The sequence below is a fragment of the Phasianus colchicus genome, chromosome 5 (genome assembly GCF_987193195.1).
Source record: "Phasianus colchicus chromosome 5, bPhaCol1.hap1.1, whole genome shotgun sequence".
Classification (NCBI taxonomy): domain Eukaryota; kingdom Metazoa; phylum Chordata; class Aves; order Galliformes; family Phasianidae; genus Phasianus; species Phasianus colchicus.
The window spans coordinates 54,967,030-54,994,537 of NC_143440.1; the positions used below are offsets into that span (position 1 = coordinate 54,967,030).

A 27,508-nucleotide genomic window follows, 5' to 3' on the forward strand; every position below is an offset into this window, starting at 1 on the left:
AAAACTCAAAGAACAGCTATCCCCACAGACACCATAGCACTGAGGAGCACAGAATGAACAAGCAGTAAGGTGCACCTGGAATTAAGTAGGGAAAAGATAAAACTTTCCCCCTTGCTGTGTTTCGCAGTGCTTAAATGAGATGCATTTGTGTGGAGGTAGAAAGCCTTCTGTTGTTCTCCACATCAGCAGTCAACCCACAACCATGTTATTACAACCCACTAGTCATTACAAAGGGTGCCACCATTTCAGTCTGTGTCATGATGACTTGGCTGTGTGCAGCAGTAGCTTCTTGTTTTAGTATCTTTTTTAGGCCTTGTCTCTCTGAAACATATCAAAATGAGGAAGGAAAACAGGGATGCCTGAAATTACTTTCTTGGTTTGTCTTACACAAAAGAAAATAAAACCAATGAGTACTTAGGTGTCTTCCATGAGACACAGAATCTGGTTTCTATGAATCCTCAGATGACCTTGGGCAAAGTGTGATGCACAGGCACACCATCGTTTTTTTGCTCATGCTCCAATTTGCCAGGTACAGCCCAGAGGCAGCAACGAGCTCATAATGGCTGCAGTAGTATGCCCAAACTATTCAGATCCAGATTTAGAAGTCAGCATCCCCATGGAGATGTGTCTCACATCTACATCTACTGGCATCCTTTCAAGATTCAGATGTTTATTCCCATTATAATATATAGATGGCCACCCATATGAAATGGTATCCTTTCCACTGATTTCTTATGTTCCCTTATCTGTCTCTGTGTCTTCTTATCTATTTGATAACTAAGTGAGAAGAAATGTCCAAGAGTCTTTCAGCAGTACCAGCACTATCTTACTGAGAGAGGATCCATATATTAAAGGTATAAATAAAACCAGAAGTTTTTATTAAACATGTCACCTCCAGTATCACTTACCCAAATAGAACCCAGGAATAGCATTACTGTAAGACCAAGAAGTGGAATACATATTAAACAAATGAGGCATCAACAGAGAGTGAGGAACAAGATATTGCCTAACAGATCACAGAAAGCCCAATATCAGTACATTTGTATGCCTGGCAGCAGGATAGTAGGAGGCTCCGCATTAACTGGTAAGTCCCATTTTGATCCCCACATAAAAAAGTCATGTGTCTAACTTGAAAGATGAAATCTCATATGAAGATGCCTTACTGGAGATGTTATGATTCCGATTGTGAATTCTCCAGACTCTCCTGGGGCCAATTTACAAAGGTTTATGTGCAAACCTAATGCTGAGAGATGAATACACTACATTCTTGAACATACAAAGAAAACTTGAACCAGAGTACCATGATCAGATTACTTCAGTGGCACCAAAGACAAAAAAATATATTGAGTTTGGAGTGAGCAGATCTTGGAGACACCTTAAGAAAAATGACATTTTGTGGCTACCTTACACACTTCGGTAGACACCTAGTTTGTGAAGTGGATCAAAACCTTTTCCAGCAGACACTAAGGAAGAGAGAATGCCTTTGTTTTTAAAGAAGGGAAGCAAAACAAAGGTGTGCACTTCCCTTGACACATCTCAACTTTTTAGAGAAAATGGAAGCACTGGTATTCTGAGAAGTTCTTAGATTTCAGCCAAAAAAAAAGATGCTACTGACATCGTGGTGAGATGCCACATGCTTTCATTATCTCTTTGGGCTGGGTTTCATGTAGGAAGCACAGAAAAAGAATTTAGGAGGCTCAAGGACTTTGGGAAGAGGAGGGTGAATCTGTAAACGTGGGAGGAGAACGGATGCCCAAGGCATTGATCTTGAGTTCCCACATTTCATCAGCATTTCTAACCAGACCGGGGAAGAAATGGAGAAAGGATGAAGGGTATCATTGCTTTTGTTTTGATAGGAAGAAGAAAATAGCTTAAAAAATCGACAGTTGCTGGTTTTATTGGCTGAAAAGTCAAAAACCTTCTGTAGGGAACCCTTCCACCCCCTCACTGATCTCCGGCCACATTTGTTTGATCAGTTTTTCTGGGTACCGGCATGCTGGTGCCGTGTTTCTTTTTAGGGAAAAGGAGGAGAATGTCGTCTGTCATATCTTAGGGAACTGGGTTAGAGATAAGAGACAGATGACAAGGGTGATTGGGCATGGTGTTGGCAGGGTGTCAAGGGGAGCTGAGTGGGGGTGGGAACCATCTGTCTGGTGAAGGTTGCTGAGATGGAGGTAAAGAAGGTGGCAGAAAGAGAACAAGTTTGTACAGAATTTCAGAAAGACTTCCGGTTTAGAGTGAGAGTAGGGTAAACATGGATCCTTTTCAAGTCCTCACACAGGGTAGTTATTAATGATGCTCTGTATGAGTTTACTTTCATTGAACAAAAAGTTGGGTGAACTCAGCCTCAGGAAGTTAGCATTTGGTTTGCTGTATAAGGTTGTGGCTATTGAACACTGAACTACTGAACATACATTGAACAATCCTGAAGGGAAGTGAATTTCAGCTCTGAAAAAAAGTCTTAAAGTAGATGTCTCATACTCTTTCTAGGTATACCTGCCAAAGAGTCTAATTGTAGGAATCATATAATCTCAGAAACATTAAAGATTCCCAAGATTGTCAAGTCAACTCACCCCCACCATGCCCACTGCCCACATCCCTCAGTGCCATGTCTCCATGGTTCCTGAACACCTCCAGGGACAGTGACTTCCCCACCTCCCTGGTCAGTTGTGCTGTTGCATCACCACTCTTTCTGAGAAGAAATGTTTCCTCATATTCAGCTTGAACCTTGCCATGGTAACCAAAGATTCACTCCTAGGTTTAAATTGTTACCTGGATGCGTCATTCCGCCCAGTACAAGCAGTATCAGAGAAAAAAAAGCATATAATATGTCTGTATCTATAGCTCCAGACGGGAAGGTAAGTAGGAATCAGATTTTTACAGCTTTCTGGTTTACAAAGTCGTGGGTATGTTCATGAAAATTTCTAATTTCCTGCTGTTCTCAGACTTTGCTGCAATGCTCATGCTGTCCTACTCCTCTTATGACCCAAGCTCTGGAAATGTCACTCATTTCCCCTGGGCACAAAGCAATCTCCCTCCCCCTAGATCAGGTACCCGAGATAATAGTTCAGAGGGACATAACACACAGACCAAACCACTCCCCAAAACTCTGCCCTTTGCATGCTTAGGAATATGTCAGTCTGGATGTAGCAATTCTGTTTCATGTTGATGTCAGGCTCTATCCATACACAAACTTCCAGCCAGGAATACACATTCATGAGCCAAGAAATAGTTATAGATACATCTACTGTTCCTGGCACTTCACTAAGCCACTGAGAGGGCATTTGGACCTGTGCTGGGAGCTACACCACTCATTTTCTTGGATATGGGACACTCATAAGGACAGTGACGGTGAAATTTTCTGAATGGAAGAGTAGCTATGTAAATACAGGTTTGCTTTTTCATTCTCTCCAGACAAAGATGGGAAAGGGTTGAGATTCAACACTGAGTTCACCTGGTTCACAGTCAGCCTCCTCCCTTCAGAGAACTCTGACTTGAGCAGGGCACAGATCTGGTCTCCTGCAAGCCCAGACGTTGTCCTAATAACCATTTGTGGAGTCTTGGTCCTTCCTCTCCTTTCTGCTTCTCAAAACAGCATTTCATTATAAATAATATATCTCTGTTGTGTGCTGTAGTTGTGAAGGCAATACCATTTAATGAAAAACATTCAAAATTAAATTAATTCAAATATAACTAAATTTGTGAACTTAAAATCAACGTAACACTCCAGTTGATGCTGAAATCTTATTGAGGCCAGACTAATGAGTACAGCCTAAGCTCTGCATTAACTACCTTATGTATTTGCATTAAAAAAAAATTAGACTAAAGGTGACAATCTTGTATGTCTGGCATCTCATTTCTCCTATTTCTGAAATCTGAAAAATTTCCTCCATTTGGTATTCAGGCTCCCTTTTTCAATGAAGAACGTTCCCCATCACAAGACCCAGGTGATGCAAGAGTGCAGGCACATTTGTAAGTGGCAGGAGTGCTGCAAAAAAGTTCAGATAAATCATTCTATCAATTCTTAGAGAAATGAACATTTCCTCTAGCATAAGGGCAACCAATTAAAAAGGGAAAGATTAAATTTGTCAGGTAATTTGCTCTCAATGATTAATTCAACTAACTCCAAACAATTCCATTATTTAGTCTTCCACTATTGTACTAATCTGGATCTCTTTCCCCCACCTCCCAAGAAACTCTGGGCAAAAGAAAAAAAAAAAAAAAAAAAGAAGCTGAAATATTAATTTTTTAGCATTAGACAGCCTGACCTTGCTCTCCATTAAGCAATGTTTCCATAGCTTCCATGTAATTTGTCATGGACGAGTTCACCTACATACTGAGCAGACTCTTTATATTACTAGACTTGCATGGGAAATAAAATCTGAATTGCTGCAGTTTAATGAAAATATAGAACCCAAAGTGAAGCTGTAAAATAAAATCCAAACCAGCAAACATTCATTTTTTCTGCAAAGCATCACATGTCCACTACATTTTTAGGCCTGTCTCTGTGTACTTGCTGAGATTTCCAGAGAAAAGAAAATGAGGAGCGGGGGAGTTGGAGGGGGAGAGAGAGGAGAGGACAGGGGAGGACAAGGAACAGAGGAGAGGAGAGGAGAGGAGAGGAGAGGAGAGGAGAGGAGAGGAGAGGAGAGGAGAGGAGAGGAGAGGAGAGGAGAGGAGAGGAGAGGAGAGGAGAGGAGAGGAGAGGAGAGGAGAGGAGAGGAGAGGAGAGGACTGTTTATAGCATTTCTAAGGATGCAAGTAGCAGAAAGATCTTAAGTCAAAGCCCAGATCTACTGCAATTAACAGGATTTGGGCCATTGATTTCAAAGGATCATAAAGCTTCATAGCAACTTGTTAGAATTTCATTTCAGACCTTAAATTAAGGGCTTAGTTCCAGAGGTCCCATTGCTCAAGGCAGACACTCAAAGCCGCTACTCACATAAGGATTTATGATCATGTTTTCACTTCTCTTTTCTACTGCAGGAAGGCAAAAGCTCTCCTGAAGAGCACACACAGGCAGATCAGGAGGGTCCAATACTGTGCCAACGTGCTGAGGTGCAGCAGATAGCTGTAGAAAACTGATGCAGAAACACAGCAAATTGAATAGCCGCAGCACCATGGATTTGCTCAGGTGAGGCACTGTGTGCTGAGCATTTGCTGCAGTTCAGTTGTCCACACTGCAAAAGCAAATAGATCTGATGAGTTGTGGTACACTGCACATGCCAGCATCAGCTGGCAGCAGACCAGGAGTGTCACAGGAGGATTACAGAATGGCTTTAGGGTATTTTTTTCCCCTCAGCTAAGTGCAAATGAGAGATGCTGGCAAGTGGGATAAAATGTTAACTGCAAAACTTTCCACCCTCTTGGCAGCCAGAAAGAATTAATAGAGAAGGTTTTCTAAATTGGCCAAAGGATTTTGCTGTGAAAAAGTAAACAAGAGAAGTCATGTATCTGAAATGGATGCCACCATCCATTTCAGATGGATGAAATGGATGATTAAAGAGAGCGCTTGGGGTTTCTCCCTTACATTTACTGAAGGAGAACAGTTCATGGTGAAGTACAAAAGCATGAGCAGAAAACTTTGTATGCTATCACTTTCACATATATGTATATGTTCTTCCTGTACCTCCATGTATGAAACACGAGTGGACTTGCTTGAGCAACCTGCCTGAAGGTAGCCTGAAGCACATCTGAATCCCAAAGTTAGGAGTTTCAAAGAAAAGGATTGATTCCTATTTGCAAAGATAGTAGCAGAATACACCCTGCCTCCTTTTCTTGATGTAGAATCATAGAATATTCTGAGTTGGAAAGGACCCATAAAGATTACTGAGTCTAGCTTCTACTGGTAGTGGATTTAAAGAATAAATGTTTACTGCAATCTTCAGGCTGACCTCCAGATGAAAACCACAGCAAACCTAGTAGAGCTAATGGCAATGAAAGTATTTTAGCTTTTGGATCATTCCTCCATCAGTGTGAATGCCTTCATTCCATGGATTTCAAAAGAGCACTGTCACTTTAATCAAAGTCTGGCACAGAGCAAAATGCTGCAGGTCCCCTAGGTGGGTGCTCAGTTGGAATTGCCCTGCTGGGGACTCAACACCATTTGGAAAAATCTTAAACAAGAAATTGCTATTGCTCTGATTGGGAAAGAAGAGGCATGACCATTTTCTTTGCTCAAATCTGTTCACCTGTAGGGACAAGCAGTAACTGATTTTCTGCTGCCCTTGAAAAATCACTGCTTCATATGCTAATCAATAGGCAAAAGCCACCACAACACACATGATTATCAGCAAACTTGGAGAACATTACAAAAAAAGAGCTGTGAAGAGCTAACTTCATACAAATTGAATTAAGAAAATAAGCCCACCTGCAAATGGTAAAACTTTATCACCAGTTTTGATGTCATAAAGTTAGATTGGTGACATAAATCCGCAGTATGAGTGTGTGCATGTGCGCATCTCCCTGTGGTTATAGGTACTGCATGCTGTCCTGGGGAAATGATTGATATCAGTGATAGTAACTCAATTCTACATCAGCATAGAGTCATCAGTCTTCTGATGCTCTTAAAAAAAGACTGAATAATGTTCTATTGATGTTCTGTGGAGTTTCTTCTTTCTGGTGTTATGTATTATTGCTGCATCTTCTTCTGAAATTGCAAAGATTTTCATTGTTTACAAAGTGAATTATGGCCTCATATCTTTTGCCTTACTGCTTTCCCAATTGCTTAGCAACAAGTCTCCAGAAAGAAATACAAATAATCAAACAAAGCAAAACAACCCCAACAGAGTATTCCTTCTTTCATGTCACGCATCAGCTACACCTGGAGTACAACACCAACATCAGCCAGCTTAATACTAAGGGTACATTTGGTCTGTGGTGTCAATCCCAATGTTCTGTAGGGTCTATTTATGTCAATATTTAAATATCTCCTCTCTGCTTCTATGACTGTTCCAGTCCTAGGGCCACAGCTTCTACATTCAACATTGTTAGTACTGCTACTGGCTTCCAGTTTTTCCTTTTCAATTGACATCAGCCCAGTTCAGAACTTGAGGTAGGTCAGACTCGTGTAGGGTTGAAAAAAACAGTTACTTCTCCAACTAATGAGTATGCACAATACTGTAAACAGAGTTCTATGGTTTTCAAACACAGTACCTTCAAAACTAGTGTTAATTATGCTATTTCAGAGTTTTTTTAACAGTCACAATGATGCCCACCTTGTAAGAACTGCCTGTTTGTACCTTGGCAGCTGCCTCTCCGTTCTTTGGCTTGGAATGTAGAGTTAAATGATTGGCTCCAATAGTCTGAATGGACAATTGTTATACATTAGATGGAACATTAACAGGTATAAAACTCTTCTATGTAAGTATTCCATGCTCCCAAAGGGAACTGAATGAGGCAAGATACACTGAGTGATGAACATGAACAAGAAGCACGGGGAGCAATCAGAGAAAAAACCATCCCAACAGCATGAGAAAACAAATTACTACTTCTCATAACAACACAAAAGGTCACACTGGAACACCAAGGAGGTGCCAGACCTATGATGCCAAGGGGAAAGCAGTGCATTACCTAACACAATTTTCTGTCTTTAATTTTAATGAACATCAAGCTGTTATGTTCAATGGAATGCATTCCCAAATGGGAAGGTTAAATAGGTTTACAGAGTTATATTGGTTTTAGAGTGCACTGAGTCAGATGACTTCCAACAGAAGCTAGTGCAGCTCAGTCAGCCTTTAATATAAATCTGGAGATGCACAATAAGAGTACAACCAACATGCAGTGTGTGCACCCAGGCCAGAATACCTCTACATTGCTTTAATAAGGTGAATTGTGAGTAAAGTGAATCTTTGGAATCTCACTGAATAGGGCACTCTCTCCTCTCCAGGGAGTCAAGTCACAGCAATTTACTGAGCTTACTAACAACTAATCAACTAGTTTGAGGCAAAATTAGGCAACTTTCTAACAACAAATAAGCAGCATGGATAAGTGTACATGGCATAAGTGTTATATCCTTACCAACTATTTTAAGGCAACTTTAGGCAACAGGCTACTGCAGAAAATTGACTAAAAGAAGATTGAGAAGATAGAGAAAAAGAAGAGGGAGAAAGAGAGACAGAGAAAGCAAGAGGTACATATATTTCACCACTCCTGAATCCAGTGCTGTGTTGAGTCTGGACTCTTGATCTGTGGCTGGTAGGTAGACAAAGGTGAATGCGTGTGTTCATGTTACATAGTCCAGTTGATCCAAGACTGCTCCACTTGTGTCCAGAAGATCCAGGAGTTTTTTAACAGGATCTCTGGCAGTGGTGCATCCTCCTTTTTCTGATGTTTATCAGTCATGAGGAGACAGTGAAAACAAACAGCCCGCAGCTCCACTTGCTCTGCTTCTAGAATGAGGGTCCACAGATCTTACAGCTTCCAACTTGGGTTGTTAAAGCTTCATTCTTTCATTCTCAGCCAGTCATTAAGCTAGGTGTCTGAGTCAAAAAGTTCCCTGTACAGTCCTCAAGGCTCCATTCTGTACGGCTCCATTCTGTCTAGCTGGTTGAGTAAGTTCCTTGTAAGACTCAGTTTGCTAGAGGCTGAAAGTTACAACATAGAGCAGCCCTCTATGATATCTCAGTCTGATGAAGATTTTCTGCTATTCAAGTGACAAAAGACAGTATTCGTGCTGGAATTCCTTGCCTCTACAGCCCCAACTCCTCTCTGTCTATGTTCTCTGCTTCATTACACATCCAAACATTATGTAAAAGCCTAAAAGTGGATTTTTCTATTGTGGAGAAATAAAGACATTTCACCGAAAATTTGTCACCATTTTCAAACCAAGAGAGGTCCTAGAAGGTTGTGGATTCCTTCTCCAAATGAGTTGTTATCCTTTTCTCATTTCTACAACTCACAGTTTATATATTCAGGTGTGTTTAATATGTCCCCTCAGACTGGCACTTGCCAAGAAAGAAGGAATACCCAAATATACCAACTGAACATGGTCATCCTAACAGGGAAGTATGAATAACTCATGTACAAATGGAATACTGAATATCTAGGAAGATAAAGCACTTTAAATAAAGAAAGACTTTCATATACATTGGGACTTACCCTAAAAAGTAGAGTCCATATTTATTTACCTTAAAATTTCTACCAGTTTCCTCTGAATTCATTCAAAGTGCAACATTCATTGACAGCCACTGTGTAATAAATGAACAATAACTGTAAGAGGTTATGACGTACAGCAAAACACCAGGACATAATTAATTGCCATTTGTCAGCTCTACTATCAGGCCTTAAGTGTAGGGACTGACATTTACCTCTCCTGCCTTTTTATACATATTATTAGTCATATTCAAAGGTTAACTCATGCTTCAGGTTTTCAAAGAGAAATAGTTATCATGTCACCCCTACTTGTCTATACAGGATATTCAATAAAAGGTTGGGCAGAGTAGCAGCTCGGGGTTCTGCTGTTATTTGGTCACAATCCCTGTGTAGAAGACACTTCAGCTTCTGTGCCTTCAGAATCGAGACAGAAATCACACTGTACCTGTGAGTCATTACCTGGTTCCAGTTTCTCCTCTTGTTCACACATAAAGCATCACTAATTGTCAGACTGAACAAGAACAGCCAAGAATTCACCTGTCGCTGCAAGATCAAGCAAGCAGCCCTTGTGAGGCCATGACTCAGTGGGATAATGAGCACATAACAAAACAGGAAAGAAGGGGAGCCATACAGAGCACACCTGGGAGCATGAAATATGTGAATTCATGATTATGCAATGATGCTGTGCTGTTTGCTACGAGTAAAAGCCATACTTCATCTGAACTTGCATAAGCCTACAAAACAGAGGTGGCAGGTGTCTGAATCTGACCGGGATCTCAGCTTACCTGACTGTAAGTGGGGACAATCACTGTACTTCTATTTCTTATATTATTGCAGGTCTGAGGTCTGGTGCAGACTACAGTATGATAGCAGGCAAATGGGGACCAATGAAGCCTCTGGACAGATAGGCCTCTCAAAACCTGTACAAAGCCAGCAGAAACTCAGATGAGGGATGCAGTTTGCCCCTCCTATTCTCGCATCTTGAAAGGTCTCTGCATATTTATGCAAAAGTATGTGACAAGCAAGGATATCTTCCAGAGTACATTAGAGCAAGTCCAGATACAAACAGCTCTTCCCAGTAGCAAACGGGTTTCTATCCTGAGACATCCCTGAGCATACAAGATAAAGCAAACCAGCATCCTATGCAAGGTCGTGTTCTCTAACTTTTTTCCACATTCTCCAGTGCAGGTAAGGGACAGAATGATTTATTCCAATAGCTTTCTTCAGTGATGCAACATTCTTTCAGTTCCAAACCTGGAAGAAATCCCACTCCAGCTACAAACTACACAGCAGCATTCACTCAGCATTGTGAAAGCCTTGCACAACAATCACATCTATGGAAAGTATACCTGATGTACCTGACAGTATGGGAAGATGAATTATCTCCAAAGAGAACATTGCAATCTATGCATATTACTTCTGCATTGACATGAATCTTTTCAGTACCATGCTTGGAGGCTGGCAAAGAGAACCTTGTGGATTAATAAGTGTAATGAGTCTGTGCAGATGCCTCACAGACAAACTGATCCAACCATTACATACATACTTGGCTAGGATCATAGGTAGACCTTTCTTCTTTTCTTCCTCAAGCCAAGAACTCCTTGTTGTCTTTCATGTTTCTCGAGCACAATAAACAAACCTTGGTTTACTGCAGTATAGGGCTTCATATCCTGAAAGATCAAAACACAGCAGAACAAGCGCAGAAAAACAAAGAAACCCAACAGATATTTCCAGGTACCCAAGTATTGCTGACTCATGTTGAAACAGATTCCTTCAGGAATCTAGGCGCCCCACTCAGCGCTGCACAACTTTAAAAGAGACAAATGGGAGTTTTACTTCAAACTGAAGGCTCAGAGGAAATGTACTGAGGAAACTCTGAGGGTAGATTGAGGTAGCCAAGCATAGTGTGTCATAACCGAGATCTCCTCACTCTTGGAGCCATTGGGCTGCTCTGGGCTGGAAGTTGCCTAAAAACTGTAGCGAATGAGTACCACAGCACTAATAAGTGATTCATCACATCTAACTTGAAGATCAGCCACTAGATCTGGGAGACTGAACAGAGGATGAACAAACCCAGAAGAGATTAAAATACACCTCTTCTGTCCTAGCAGTGCTTTGGCTAGTTTGTGTCTTAGCTCAGTGTGAGAGAAGGAGAACCCACACCTATTGTCCTTCTTCCTTGCTTCAGAATGCACTCCACTGTAAGTATTAAAGCTGGGCTAGTCATTCAGAAGAAACCTGTAATCTGTTTATTTCGACCCATTTCTACTTCACAACATACTTGAACTATGATTTTTATTTTTTTAACTTTTTACAGTTACACTTCTGTAACAGTCTTTCTCAGCTTCTGTCAGGGTGAAGGATGCTCATGAATTATTTACTGTGCGGTACATAAAGTGTGCTGATTTGTCATCAAATCTCAGAGGTGATGCGGAGGTTCATGGGTCATATACAAAATGAAAGGAAAGTCAAATTTATTTTGCTAACTTTTACCTTAGCACTTTCACATGAGAATTTAAGATACTTTACTTCGTTCATGTTCTCAACCAAAAGGCCTGATGCATCAGTAAATGTAGAAAATTAATTACAAGGATAGTGGAAACCATGCAAGCAATCTCAGATGCATTTGCTGAAATATTCCTTTATGTGTCCTTCTATTCTAGATGTGATTGGTGGTCTGTGATTGGTGGTCCTTGCCAATCAGCAATTTTATGCATGCTTTGAAATAAAAATGGGTGGCAATAATTCTACATCTGATTTTGCCATACTTGTATCCAAAATATGAAAGTAATTTGCCAACAAAACTGAAAATACATACACCTCACAAACCTTTCTTTTTTATAAGCTATAAAGAGTAAATCCATCAATTTCAACACTTATTTGGTACATTACTTTTTTGCCACGTTGCTATCATAACCATAAAAAGTGATTGATGTACCTCCATTTGCTGTTTCATACAGGCAGATTTGTTTGCTAAGCTACCAGTGCTCAAAGTTAAAGACTGTTCTTTTTATAGGGAGATATTTTATTAGCACATGGTTCAACATAAAAAATCTATTGCAATTCCAATTCTAATATGAGCGTGGCTTAAAAATAGCCTCAGACATCAGCAGAGTGTATGTTAAAAGTTGCACCTCAAATTTGTACCACGCTTAGGCCTTCTAAGAACCCATTATATAGATAGTAACTTTCCTCTTGTTTCATCCATTTATTTTTATGGCTGTGCAAAAATTCAGGAATAATCTTTCACAAATTACTTATTCTTCTGTTAACAAGACAATAGATCACATACCCAGCTTTTATTGCATATGTAAATATAACTGTGAGAGATAATTTGCAGATTCAAAGAAGGACAGCAAATAATTACGATGACAAAATAATGTTCGCAAAGGAATTTATCAAAGCCAGTTTACTACTCAAGGCATCAGCAAGTGATTAGAATTTGGGCTAGAGCAATACTGGTCTAAGAAATTATATTAATGCCCCAATTTCATGGCATTCATGAAAATGGCCAAATGTCTATAGACAGCAACGGGGAAAAGAACAAATAGCGGATCTTGCCATGCACTGCAGAACACCATCTGAAAACAGCAAAAACAAAGAATGGGTTGATTTTAATTAATCACCCTGCATACAAAGGAGAAAAAAGAATGTCCGCAATGTCTTTGTGTTGAATGTTGATAGAGTCAAGGGCAATTCAATATTGTTACAAGTTATGTCCCCATTCATTGCAGTGGAGCTGGACTAGATGACCTTTAAGGGTCTCTTCCAACTCAAATGAGTCAATGCTTTCACGATTCTAGAAGTGATCTTGTTTTTTGCTTTCAGAATATCCAGTGTGAAGTTTAGCACGTGGTCCAGAGAGCTGGGAGACGAGCTGGAGCAGCAGAGCCCATGGTGCTGGACAGAGGAGTCTGTGATGTGATGTGGGAGTGTGTCCCTCAGCAAGGCTCACAGAGGACAGGGCAGGGAACTCTGAACAGGGCAGGAATTGGGAGAAAATGCCAAAGAAACACTGTGTAAACTGACAGCATTGAACTACAAGGGGGACTGGAGAAAAGCACTTCTCCTGTGGTGATCTGAGGCTGGGATTGAGATGCACAATCCCAAATTCTCTATTTTAAACCACTGGAAACTCCCTAGAAAGCACAAGCCAGACTGTGTGTTATAATGCAGACTGACTGAATCAGCCCTACTCCTGAATAGAGGGATCAGCCCTCCACCAGCTAAGCCAGCACTGCTCCAGGCATCACAGGAGCCTTCTCCTATTCACTCTAGCTAGGAATGTGAACTCCAAAGCCTGTTAGTTTATGCCAAATAAACCCATCTACTCTGCTGATCAAAGCTTCCAAACTTTGAGCTTAATTTAAGTCTCACCTTTGTATTTTCAGAGGCTGATGAGCACTACCAGAGAAAGCCAGAGGAGAATTAACCACTGTTTTATTAAATAAGAGAGAATACTCAGTACATTTGGGTTGCTCCACTTAACGCTGTGCAGAAGCATGTGGGCAAAGGCTCGATTTTCATTAAAAGCATTGCACCAAAGTGGAGCTTGATCTATTATTCAATCAATGCTCTTTTGAAGCAAATGGTCATTTTACATCAAACCCTTTTTCTTCTTTTCTTTTTAATGCCAGTTCTGCTAGGGAGCAGGGCACTAACCATCCCTGGGCAGTATTCATTCACCTGCAATGAGAAAGCAGGGGAAGGAAAGGAACTGTGTATTTATAGAGCTACAGAAGTTACTGTAGCAGAGCCTTATGCACTTTCTATGGGTACTTAGATAAAAGGCTTTGTTTTAATATATATAAGAGACTGCAAGGGAGGTATTTATGCTTCTGGCCACATTAGAAGTACACTTTATTTTAACCTGGGGTGTCTGTTCCCTCATAAAGCTCCAAAGTTCTGCTTCTGGTCTCTGCCCACCATTTTTGCCAACAATGGAGGCTGCATAGATGCATCTGCCTGCACTTTTCCACAAGAAGAGAAAAGCTGCAGGAAGGGAACAGCTGGAGCCCTGACAGTGTGGGTACCATGCAGGGAGAGCACACAGACAAATCAATGAGAAGTTTGCAGGCGTCTGCAAGACAAAGGCTGCTGCCAAACAAGCTTCTGTTGGAAAGGAAAGGCAAGTGGCAAATGGCTATGTATTAAAGAAATAGGCTGGAGACAGTATAAGCTGTCCTGTGAAATGGAAGGACAAGAACTGCATGCGATGTTGGTGGGGTGGGAAAGAAAGCAAAGCAGCTTTAGGTGGTGGGAGAGCTCCTTGCCTGTGAGAGGGAGAGATGACATCGTAGAGATGCACATGAGCAAGGACAGGAAAGCGGGAGAGAAAACAGGAGACAGCTTTTCAGAAATAGCTGCCAGCCGGAGACAAAGGGCTGGCAGGGAGGTGTGTGTGAGCACGCACATGCAGGGAAGGGGGGAGGCTGTCAGTGACAGCACAGCAGTAGTTTTTGCAGACAAATCATTCTGGAGGATGATTAATGTGTAACCCAAACAGTAACACCAGCTGTTTCAAAACGGGGGAGTTTCAGACCAAGAACAGCAGTGTACATCGGATCCTGTCCTAGAAGAGCCCACGCTGCAGCATCACTCTTCACCATTAGCCAGGAAAAGTTGCTCTCTCTATGGTCTGCATTTGCTAACAGCAGAAAACAAAGCAAGACTGGGAACTGAAGCCTTGTCTACAAAAATCAGTTGGAAACAACACATTAACTTCTGCTGGCTTGAGATAGGGCCTTTGTAAGGGATTAGATGGAACATATTGTGATGCTGGCTAGGAGGACGTGAGGCTCAAATGTGCTAGTTAATGAGCAGACAAGGACACTTAGACAGAAACTGCTTAATATTTTGCAAGTTATTTCTTGCAGGTTCTGGCTCATGGCACTCACTCAAATGGTGTTGGCCTGCTCACGGTCGGGCAGAGCAGACAGGTGATTCCTGATTTGGAAAGGCATTTGGTCACAAAATGAGTGGCTGAGGCTGAAAGGCACATCTAGAGATGGTCCAGCCCAATCCCCTACCAAAAGCAATGGCAGCAAGATGTGGTTGCTCAGGGATGCAACCCATCAGGGTTTGAATAGCTACCTCAAAGCATGGAGCTTTTCCATGTTTAAAAGGAGCCTTCTCATCTTCAGATTAAACAGTTCTACCTCTCAAATTCTCCTTGTATAAGAAATGATGACTCCTTTGCTTCAATTTTGGATTGTGTGATTTACATTTTCAGACATAATTAAATGTACTTTGGATTTCCAAACCTCAAAAAGTAGAATTTTCTTAACAGGATAAGAGATGCTCAAACACATCACAGAAATAAACCCCAACATTCCCTGGCCACCCATATGAACTTTGTTTCCATGTACATTTTGGTATGGATTCTTGTCATCACAGAACTAGTCAATTTTTCTTCATCTTTTGGGGGAATAGGGAGGTTGGAGGCTGCATTTGCAGAGAGCTGTTGTTTAAAACTTTCATACTCAGGACCCAGCAGAACGCAACTTCCAATCATTTTTTTGCAAGCATCCCCCATTTTGCTTTTGCACTTGGGTCAACAAGACACAGAAGGAGAAAGAGATTTGGAAAACTCTGCTGAAACAACAGAACTAAGGACAATCTGCCCAAAGAAATAGCTGTAGCATTTTCTCATAATCCGAGACAACCTCTTACCAGACTGCTCAACTTGTTCCAGTTACAAAAGCAAGCTGATAAACAGCTCGTGCTGACTTTATTCCCCCAACTTTAATAATGCTTTAATAAAGCACTGACAAGTTTGTGCTGGTAATTATTTAGAAGCTGCCTCACGGTCAGGTTTTGTAGCTTATTGTTGCTGTATGTTTTTCGGTTGTCAACAACTGAAAAAGGGCCTGTATTAAAATACCTCATCTAGCATCTCTTATCATGCATCGTGATATAAAAAGAACTGGAAAAAATAAAACACAAAGATTTCATTGCATATTTATGCTTTTCAAATTCTCAGATTATTGAAGAACAGGAATAGATGAGCAAAATGGCATCTTCATTGTGCCGCTCCTTTTATCATCAGGATGTTCAAATCAGACAGTGGGATGCATACGTACATCTCTTTTTAATAAATGGCTGCTCTTTCTATTTTACCACGTTACGTAGCGTCTGCTTTACAAGACTGGCACTTCCTACCTGTCACAACATAACTGGGGACAAGATTTCAGATACAGGTTAGATCAGAACTGGAACAAAGCAGCATAACAAGATCCAGAGGCTGGGATTCTGGGAGTTATAATATAACCAGGGAAAAAGAAAAGAACAAAACGAGAGGTTTGTTAAACCACAGCTCATGATGAAGTGTGCCAGGTGTTACCCTCTATCATTTGAAGACTTTCAGTCTTTTCTGAAAGATATGTTTATCTTTAGAGCAGAAAATGCAGATTATTTCAGAGAAAATCCTAGTAATATTTTGTAAAGCCTTGAAAACATCCTAGCTGAACCTAGAAATTGCACCAGTTTTAGTTTTTTGAGGCCAGAACCCAAAAGGGCATAGGCGTGATATCAAGGTCTGCAGCATGTCAAAGTGTGATATTTTGTTCAAAGAGTAAAATTCACATTACTTTGTTACACATTGCACAAAAATTCTCACCTCAGTATGCTGAATAAATGACACTTAAAAGTCAACCGTTGCTGAAGTCAACAGGACATGTCACAAACTGCCACCTCCTTGGCCATAGCTCTATATTGAGGGACTGCAGAAAAGAACATCAGGGAAACCTAAATTCCAGCTGAAGCCTTCTGCACGTAGTGTCTCACATGCCTATATGTCTATCCTTATTCCTACCTTCTGCACAGCTCTGTTCTATGTATATATTTCTAATGGAAATGTACCAAACACTGCAAAAATTGGTACCAAACAGCGTTGCAACTCAGTTTTTCTGATGTAGAGAGCTAAATCATCCCTACTGCTCTTCAATTCCTCCTTCTGTTCCAACTTCCAAATTTAAGATTACATTTTCCCATTGCTAAGCAGAACTGAAAGTGACTTTCCCACTTTGAAAGTCATAAGTAACACTCTGCATATCCAAAGATGAAATACTTCAGTTTTCCTTCTAGAAACAGTTTTTGTCAGCAGTAAGCCATTACTTTCCTCTTTCTCCAAGGATTTCAAAATTGTAATCAGTATATTTAGCACCTGCACAGCTGTTGTTGCTGCAGCAACCCTTCTTCTCTCCTTCCCTACCCCGCTTTATTTTCATCACAAGTTAAACCAATTAGCACAGGCTTCTCTTGCAGTTATTTCTTGGATAAGAAAGGCTTTCACCACAACTTACCAATGCCATCCATCACCAGCCCAGTAGGATACCGGCCCAAGGAAGACTTGTCAAGTTCATCAAGAATCAAATCTGGAGAACCAAGCAACTGCAGTACATCTGAAGAAAGAAAGAAAAACATTCATTTGCTGATGTTTGAGATTTCCATGAACATTCATGGTGGTTTTAATAGCACTGCCACGTGTGGAGTGCATTACTTTATGTTGATACCCACAGGCAAGGTCACAGATAGGCATCAGATGTCAAAGCAGATGAAGGAGGTAGAGCCTGTGACTGGGAACGTTTCAGAATTTTCCCATTCAGAACCACAGCTCTTGTGAGGATCCAGAGAAGTTCTTGTACTATGAAAACCTCCCTGAAATAGGATTTGCCTATCTGAGAGGTCACTTTTTTTCCTCAAACACAGCAGAACTGGCTGGACTGGCCTTGCCAAAACACTGTGTTGCTGGCAAGAATCTCCAAAAAACCCCAGAACTTGGTGAGCCCTCCTTCCTCAGTGTCAGAAATAGGTCCTGCACCTGACTGAAGCATCTGCAGCAAGCAAAGCTGATTTTTACGAGACGTTCACTCAAGGATGAAACCTGACATTTCTTTGGAGAAGCCGAAGTTTGAGAAGTTTTTACAGTAACACAAATGTGTCAACTAGCTATCTAACGCAGGAAAGCAGACACTGCTATTTCTACCTCACAGTCTTAGAGTAGCCAAGATTATTCCAAGGCAGAGTAGGGGTTTGGGCTACCTCAGTTTGGAAATGCAATTTTAAGAGGATGTGGTATTCACTCCTTTGCAGAAAGGCAATAGCATTTATCTCAAAGCAATGGGGAGGGCTCCCTGAAGGAGAGGCTCCTTGATTTGCATTTTAAACAGTAGTTAAAGAATCATAGAATGGCTTGGGTTGGAAGGGAACTTAAAGACCATCTATTTCCAACCCCCTGCCATGGGCTGGTTGTCCCCCCACCAGCCCAGGCTGCCCAGAGCCCTATCCGTGGCTTTGGGCACCTCCTGGGATGGGGCATCCACAGCTCTGGGCAGCAGTGCCCAGCACCTCACCACCCTTTGAGCAAAGAATTTCTTCCTAACATCTAGTTTAAATCTCCCCTCTTTTAGCACTGTCACTATTGGACTATGTAAGAATTTGCTCCCCTCCTTGCTTATAAGCTCCCTTCAAGTGCTGGAAGGCTGCAATGAAGTCTCCCCAGAGCCTTCTCTTCTCCAGCTGAACAAGCCCAGCTCCCTCAACCTTTAATACATGGCAAAACTCAAACACACAGATCAATACCCTAAATTAAAATATGCTGAGAACATTCAATCCTTCCACAACTTTAAAGTGTTAGATCTTCAAAAAGTAAACTGATATATTCAATAATAAGAGACAATTGTTTCACAATAATTTCTGGTGGTTTATGTGGAATATCACTTTAGTTAGCCAAACTATTCCAGATACAAACATAACTGCAAGGAAAATTTACCCAAATGTTAACTGAATATTTCATATAGCACATTATCGTGTTAAACATCCCTTGTGTTTTCTAAACATATTTTCGGAGTTGCAAAGTCTAACAGAGTACAATTAACTTAATGAGATTTAAATTACACTAATGTAACTCATTAGGAGAAAAAGCTTATAACGTCCTCAGCAGTTATTCAACAGCTCATGTTAACATAGGGAGACAAGGCTCCCAAGCTTCCTGCATAGTCCATGAAGAGAAAAAGATTCTCATAGAAAGCTACATTCAGTCTAAAAACTTAAAACAGATGTTCTGATTCAGCCTCAGAGGATCCTGTCTCTCCTCATCAACTCCTAATGAAGCCTAGAGAGGCACCTTCCCAGAAAGAGAGCAGCCTTTGTGGCTGACCACACTGCTCTGAAGCTATTGTTGTATTTTAGGATCTTCTTTATTATCTGAAAGCCTGATATGTAAAAAGAAATCAGAGGGAGCTGATTGATCCATTGATATATTCATTTTCCATAAAGCAGTAGTGATTGAAACAAATAGAAATTAATTTCCCATACCTTATAAGTAGATTGTGAGCCTTAAGAGATCTGGTAATGGAGCTCCTTATAAAACAAAAGACTGGGTCTTGAGCCAGACTGCTTCTTGAATCTATATACAGATAAAGCATAAATTGAGCCCATTGTACCTGGTCAATAATAGGATTAGGAAAATTCAGGCAGAGAGCAGGAATCACAATACTGAACTCAAAGCCTGCTGAGTTATTTTAAGAAAGTAAAGATCTTTTTTTCCTGTTTTCTCTTCTTTAAAGCCATCACAGAATATTTCAGATGTGAGTAGGGAATTGATTGAATGTTTTGATATGCAGCTCTATAATGAGGAATTTACTACAAAGGATGCCTGAAAGATTGTAAATGGGAATGGGTGGGTATGTAAATATTAAACATCATATCACTGTCCATCTATCAGCACTTGAAGCCTCCTGAATTCACATGAAATATACTTTCTTATGGTTTCATGGCACCTGTGGAGGAACAAACATTCTTATGCCTTTTTCTTAATGGCTACCTTCCACTCCTCTCCTCTGAACCTCACCTAATAGCCAAGATCAGTATGGGAATTAGGTCATTATGTGTTGTTGTTCTGTCCACCATCTTGACACGTGCTGTTTTTGACTGCTGTTCAGCAGCTTTAGAAGGGGAAGTGGAGGTGTTTGTCCCCCTCCTCCACACCTCCATCTGGTTTATAGACTTTACCGAGGCAATGACAACAACAATTCTAAGCACCAAGTCACCTGTTATTCAGCAGATATCCAAGAAGCAATAGTGCCTCATTCTTCCATTGGTGAACAATTCTTCCACACTAATTCTTCTTCTGGCCGTTGCACTGTTGGCAAGAACTGCAAGCTGGATACAATCAAATCTCCAACTTCCCATGTCAACAGACAATACAGTGGCTCCATTCACCAAGGAAAAAAACAGCATTACTTCTTTGGTACCATTTAGAACTTTTAATCTAGTTGGCACTTAAATCTCTCGTTACACCAAAAAGACCAGAAATCTTCCCACCATGTACCCTCCTGGTGGTGCTGCCTCTGAGCTTTCCCATGGCACACTCCCAGCTATGTATTCTTATGACCTGCTGTACCCACGTCCAGCACAAATGCAAATGCCTTTCTACTGCTATCCTAGCAGTTTATGTGTTTGTTCAATCACTCCATTGTGATTGAATTCTTCCTTGACATCCCACACCAGACATAGTCATAGTCATAAAAATGATGACCTTACATGGCTTAGCTTTTGAAGGATGCTGTCATGAGGAAAATAATAATAATAATAACAACAATAATAATATCCATCTCTTTACTGCTGTTTTTTTGGTTTTGTTCTTTTTTTTGCAATTTTTATTGTTATTGCTGTTTTTAATAACTCATCATTATTCTGTTGGGCTTGATGTTGATATTTAAGATCCCACTAGTACCTTTATCAGGCATTATATCATGGTACAGCAAGATTGCCTCTAGGTAAAAGAGCAAGATTCATAGGGTTTCTTGTTTATTTTTAATTACTCTTAGACTAAATCTAACCAGGAAAAGCAGACATTCAGAACCATTCTTACTGACAAAGGACATGATCCTGCCATCTCTCTGCTTAGTAACTTCTAATTATTTCTTCAGTTTATTAGCTTATTTATAAGACTGAAAACCCCCTGTTAGGAGTTGTTACAGAGAAGTGTGCTTACATAAAACCAGATTGAGTTAATCGACATGAAAATAATGTTGCTTAAACTAACTTCAATCCAAATTCCAATGTGTGGCAAGCAAGATGCCACACCATCTTTAGAAACAGTCCTATGAACCCTTCTCATATTGTTTAACCATGAATTAGGCATATAATCTGACAAATAAGGAGTAGTTAATTGATACAGATAAGTGAACTAGCTTGTGTTACAGTGATATTACATTATATTTAATGAATTGTGGCAACAATCTGTAATTAAAAGTATTTTACCATATGTATATTACCAAGTCCCCTTATCTGGTTAGAAAGGACTGCAGCCCAAAAAACAATTGACCATTGTGGAAGTTATCTGCATTCCAGACCTATCACTTGATAGGTCGTTCTTCTATTCCCTAATAACTCAGACTTCTTATTAAACAGATATTATCCATGCCAAGGGTAATTTACTTTTGCCATGCATTCCATAACATACCAATATTAGGCCTTTGCTTTTCTTTACGTTGCAAAGATTTTTTTATTAATATCAGTAAGCTATGGTTAATTTCCTATTTCTTGCCTGCCTGTGGGAAACACTAACTTGTTTGTTAAATCCTTTGCTGGTTTTAACATTTCTCACCTCCAGTGCTTGAGGTGAGTCCTCTGAAATTTTCAGAAACAAACCCTTCTTCACGTGTTTCCTAGCAGCAACCCAAAGCTGCAGCTATCAGCTCAGCTTTTGATTTCATTTTGATAAGAGAAAAAGCTAGTTGCTCCCAAATTTAAATTCTAATCTGACTAAAACACTGCTGTGCAATTTTTCTCCAGTCATTCTCATTCATACTTGTAAGAATAAAAAGAATGAGCAGAAGGAATACCAACCAACCAAAAGAAACCAACAAACAGAAGAAAACACAAAACTACACATGCACAGATGATACCATGGAGTGATCTCCAGAATGTTAAAATAGTCTGGATTGCCCTCCTGAATCAATGCACTGTGTCTCTTTTGGATATTGGAGCAAAAAGTCCATTTTCAATTAAATTCATTTCTAGGTTCATTTATTAGTAATGTCTGCACACCTTGTAGACAAACTTCAATATAAAGTGAGAACTCTTTGAAACAGTTGTATAGTATATTTGGCAAAGCTGGTGACAGCAATTCATTGGGGGATTGCAATACATTGCAGAAAACAGAGAAGTAAGAGCGATAAAATGGAAAACCCATACAAGACTCATAGAGTATCATCTGAAATGCTAAGGCTTACCATTTTTCTAGGTTTAAAAAGAGAAGTCTTATAGACTAGAACACGATTTGCAATAGAAATAGCAGTATCTCTTCAGCTGAAGAAATGCAAATTTCCAAAATGCTATTTCAGATTCAAATCACCATTTCATTTTTGGCAACACTTTGCAGTTGTACAATGGGGAGGGTTTCCTCTAAGGCAGAAGCTGAACAAGTGCAGAGAATAAAAAGGTTCAGTCCTCTTCAAGCCTGTGACATCACAAACATTTAGCCAAGAGATTCCCCACAGGCAGAAAATAAAACAGCTTTGAGTACCAAAATCAGGTGGAAATATATAAAGATGTAGATCAGAAAAACAAAAGAAAGATGCAAATTTTCCCAGGAAATCATTTCATGAATTTCAAGTAGATTGGGAAGGAAATGCAAGAATTGGGTACCCGAGAACACAAAACACAAAGAAGAGAGATTTAGCACTGAGTACAGTGACACAGCTGACCCAGATAAGCTCTGAAGAGCACCATGCCATCAGAGCACCCATGCACAAGTGAAACCTTCCTCCAAAGAAGATTTGCCTGAACAGGTTGGACAAACATCTACAGAGGATGGTTTGACCACAGTTCATTGTCCAATGGGTCTTTCCAACTCTGGAGTTATGATTTATCAAGTATGAAGTCACCGTTATGCTCTCATTACCATTCTTTCCAAAAGGTCATGCTATTAGTTCTCCTATCTGTGCTTGTTTCTCTTGAATAGATTTCAGGAGACCTATCAAAAAGGCAGAGCCAAGACTTGAGAGGGCTGGAAGACAAAAGTAGTCTCAGAAGTGGTTGTGTGCACAAAGGATCTGAGTAGAGAGTTGCAGCAGCAGAGGCAAGGTTGTCTTCATGTGAGAAGAGATCCAAAAGAGACACTCGACTGCCCAGTTTGAGAAAACTCTTTTTTCATCTGTTAGCAGTAAGATAATTCCACGTGCATTTCAGGAACATGGAGAGTCTGGGACTAACCAAGATAGCAATCGAATGCAAACATTCACACTGGAGAGCGTAAGTGACAGAGCTGCTAACTGGCAGCTCCCCATGGCTTGTTACACTAACAGGAGTTCAGCTATTGCTATAACAAGGATAACGTAGCTGACAGATCCCCCGCACACAGGATACCGAAATCTTGACCCCTGTGAAGTAAGTAGGTGTCTGTCATTAAGTTAAATGAGGACATCTCTATCAGAACGTGCTAATGTTTCTTTTTTTAATTCCCCACACACATGAATATGGACCCCTTCCCTCAGAAATACTCGAGTCTCAACAAAACCATCCTTTTCTGGATCAACCACATAGAGTACTGCGAGCAAGAAAAGTCCTTCGGCAACCCAGTTTCTATGTAGAGCTTACAGAAATAGGGCAGCCCAGTCTCGCCTGATAGCAACACATATATCCAAGTTTTGCAGAAGGACTTTTCAAATGGCTGAAGAAGACTCCTGAAAGGGCACATTGCAGTGAATGGAGCTGCAGTCATCCCTGCCAGTTTGGGCAAGTAATGAGGACAGAGAGAAAATAGGTCTGCAGCACACAGAGAGGATGATAGGACTGGGTCATCTTGCAGGAGAAATCTCTCTGTTGTTCTCATTCATTCAAAGGTCCCACAAGTGCTGACTTTCTCAGTAGACCTCTGAGCAGGACCACAGCACACAAAACAAAGCTTACTGCATTTAATGAAATCTTGGAGAGATTTAGACTGGATATAAGGGAGATTTAGACTGGATATAAGGAAAAAGGTTTTTTACATTAAGGGCAGTAGACTGGACTAGATCAGGCTGCCCAGAGAGGTGGTGGATGCCCCGTCGCTGCAGACACTGAAGGTCAGGCTGGATGGGGCTCTGAGCACCTGATGGAGCTGTGGGTGTCCCTGTTCATAGCAGGGGGGTTAGCACAGATAGCCTTTTATGGCTCCTTCCAACTCAAGCAATTCCATGATCCTATGAAAAATACACATTTTCCACTGTTTGTTCTACCAGGACAGCTACCAGGAACTTGTTAAAGACACAAAACTGCCTGCCACCCTAGCAGAGAAGCATGTGTAAACTTCTGGTCATTGTACCTGTGTGAGCTACTCTCTTTGTGTGTTTAATCTAAACCTCACATAGAAACAAGCAGAAAAGAATGCCTGCTGTTCAGGCTCTGCTGCAATCAGCACTCCTAAAGCATTTGAAATTCAGTGCTGGGGGCAGGGGGGCTGAAGGATGTTTAATTTCTGTTATTTCCATGTACAGTGATGCCAGAAAGGCTGTTCCAGGAGTGTGGTCATGTCAAAGTGGGCTATAAATTTTAAAAAACAAGCCTGATCCCAGCACCCCAAAGCTGAGCTGGAGACAGCAGCCCTTTAGAACTACTTTTCAGATACACAAACCATCGTTTATACCACAGGAAGTCACTATAAAAAAAGCACGGCATTTTTGTTTGGCAGATTCCAGGAGGAAGCTTAATGTGTATGCTGGCTGTGTTATTACATGGACCGTACAGAGAAGTGAAGCATTACAACAACTCCAACACGAAGGCAGTGAATGATCTGAAGAGCCTTGTCATAAGCTCAGGTCTGACGCTCAGCAGATTTTTGGGAAGTCTTTGATTTTGAAAACTGAATTCAAGCTCAGATTCTCCCACACTTGGGCAACGTAACGAGTGAATTAATGCCTCTCACACCCAAGCAAGGGATCTGTGTGTAAAATACTGTGCTAGTCACCAAATCCAATTCTTTGCCTTTTGTAGCACTTGGGAAACTTTCCATAACTTATAGACTGTATCGCATTGGTTCTAATAAAGAAGAGAATTACCAGACAACTGAATAGCTGATTTTTTGTCATCCTGTACTTTTTCAATAGTATGATCCAGAAAGCATAACACTGAAGGTGATTGCCAAAAAAGTAAGATAACATGGATGGGGGGAACACAGCAGCACCCACACTGGCAGCCTGTGAGCAGGCCAGGATCCTGTAGCTATTCCTGCTACTCCTTCATCAATCTCAGAGTTTTTATTATCCTCAAAGCACATCCTGCAAAGGAGTTCAATTCATCTATGATAGACTGGCTTCGTTAACGCAAGCGATTCACAGAAAGTGCCAATTTTTCTCTAGACGTGGTCCCAAAGCATATGCTTTTGACAGCAATGTCTCCTCCAGCAATGATTTCATTTTCATATTTCAAACCTTATCATTCAATCGTTTTCCAAAGACAAGCACTTCTCAGTCACCACTGCCATTTTTGTCTTAATTTCCAATCAGAATTCAACTTACACAGCAGATGCCACCTGCCAGCATGAGTACATATATAACTCCCAAAAAAGTTTTGATCCCCTTAGCCAACTAGTCTCAGGAATAAGAGGCCCCAAAAGATATTGCAGTTCCTACAGTTTGAATCATGACATGGCTGAACAGAGAAGAGAGAACCCAAAATAGTACTGCCTTCTTAGTAGACACCAGAGAATTTACAGACATTATCTGAGTTCAGGGAACATCAGGAATATGTCCTAATACCTGAAAAACTTCTCTTGCTCTTTATGTCTTGTTATCACCAAAGCACTCCCTGTGGCACCAGGCTTTAACATACAGTCTTAGGGGGATGTGGAGGGAGCTAGGTGCCCTTTAGAAGTTCATTATCCACATCATAAATTCATAAACATTCTTAAAAACCACTGCACATCCATCTGAATCATCAGTGTATTTAGACACTGACACAAGAGAAAGTTGAGCTTCTGGAGAATATAAGTACTCCCATCACTGCATTTTAATCAGCCACTGCCTAGCTGGGCAATAATGCTATCTTAAATGAAGAGGAAACTGCCTGTTGTGGAGTTGTGGCATCCCTCCACGTTCCAATATCACTCAGAAGGGGATATGTGCAGGCAGTATCACCTGTGTAAGATAACGCACTGACACCAAGGCTTCTCTCTGAAACCACAAGCAAGTCTGGGATTTGGCAAATGATATTTAATTCTTCTGCACAAATGGGGACAAGTTCATCAAAAGCCAGTAAGAAGTCTAAATCAAAATAACTCTTTAGCTCTGCACTTCCCTTTCATGGCATCCTGAAGAAACAGGTCTAAATTTCTCTTTTGCTGGAGGTGTAAAGAAAACAAAGGTGAGTACCTGCACGACATGTGCTCTAATCCCTGATGTATGCAAACAAGTAGGACTCAACCAATACATCCACACATCCAGAAGAGAAGTGCTTTTGTTCTTACTGACCTCCACTTCATGTTCAAATTTTGACTCCTAAGGAGTCTCTTTGCAACCCACAGTAAAACCCTGACCCTCCCAAGAGCAGTGAAGCATTTACAGTCATGAAGCACAAAGGACAAGCAGCACAGAGGCAAGCACTGCTCACCACCACTCTCAATCCAAGAGCCAAAGGACATCAAATGGACCTCATCAGCATCAGACTCTAAAGTAAGCAAACAGAACCAGTACTCTACACATCGAGTAGGTGGGAATAAGTGCTCAGGTACCTTCCTCAGCTGATGATGTTGCTAGGCAATGGGACACCCAAGGCTTAGCCATCACAGTGAGGGCCTCGTGCCCTGGGGGAGCATGAAAGAAATGAAGTGCCCAAATACCTTTCTATACATTGGTCCTAACCAGTGATCTTACTGCTCGCTGCTTATCTCCACAGACAACACTGAGCTTTTCCAATGGAAGCAAACAGCTGAGTGGTGCCTTCTGCCAAAGAAAGGTGCTTTGCGTCCATCTCTTGCTTCCATCTCATATGGATGCCCATATCTTCCCAGATCAGAAGAAAAGGTATAGGAGAGCAATGAGAAAGAAGAAATCACCTCATGGATTTATGTATTCAAACCCATGTTTCTGTAATGCAGCTTAACAGAAGATCCCAGACTAAACATCATCAGCACTGAGCTTTGTCTGACGCCAGTCCATATTCACTGGACTCAGATCTGTTTTATTTTTGCAAAAAGCTACACATCTAAAACAGGGCTCTTTTGCTGTTCTGTTTGATCTTGCTCAAATATTTATAACATTCTCGAGCAAAAATGCATACCAATAGCATATGTTCTTTGGATTTCTACAGTAATATGAGAACGTCAGAAGCAGGAGATTTCTGCTCTGCCTAGGGTCTTTTCTTCGCTCATTTAATACAAACAATGTCTTCAAGCCCTTTCACTTCAAGCAGCTTATTATTATGTACTTTA

General features: G+C 40.8%; 2 long non-coding RNA genes across 5 annotated transcripts in view; one reads left to right on the top strand and one right to left on the bottom strand.

Annotated features, from left to right (window-relative positions):
- Nucleotides 1-1,654: 1,654 nt before the first annotated feature.
- On the top strand, nucleotides 1,655-15,640 carry LOC149917936 (uncharacterized). Its single transcript, XR_016467144.1, has 3 exons — nucleotides 1,655-2,858; nucleotides 4,987-5,134; nucleotides 12,922-15,640. It is a non-coding gene; the product is annotated as an uncharacterized LOC149917936 (long non-coding RNA).
- Nucleotides 7,219-27,508, bottom strand: part of LOC149917937 (uncharacterized) — a 33,032-nt gene continuing 12,742 nt past the window's right edge. For 2 of the 4 annotated variants that reach the window (XR_016467140.1, XR_016467142.1), the window contains exons 4-8: nucleotides 20,145-20,306; nucleotides 19,411-19,501; nucleotides 17,397-17,495; nucleotides 16,712-16,814; nucleotides 7,219-10,763 (exon numbers count right to left, since the gene is read on the bottom strand). This is a non-coding gene — a long non-coding RNA (uncharacterized LOC149917937). The remainder of the gene's footprint in view (nucleotides 10,764-16,711; nucleotides 16,815-17,396; nucleotides 17,496-19,410; nucleotides 19,502-20,144; nucleotides 20,307-27,508) is intronic. The other 2 variants (XR_016467141.1, XR_016467143.1) reach the window with 2 other exon arrangements.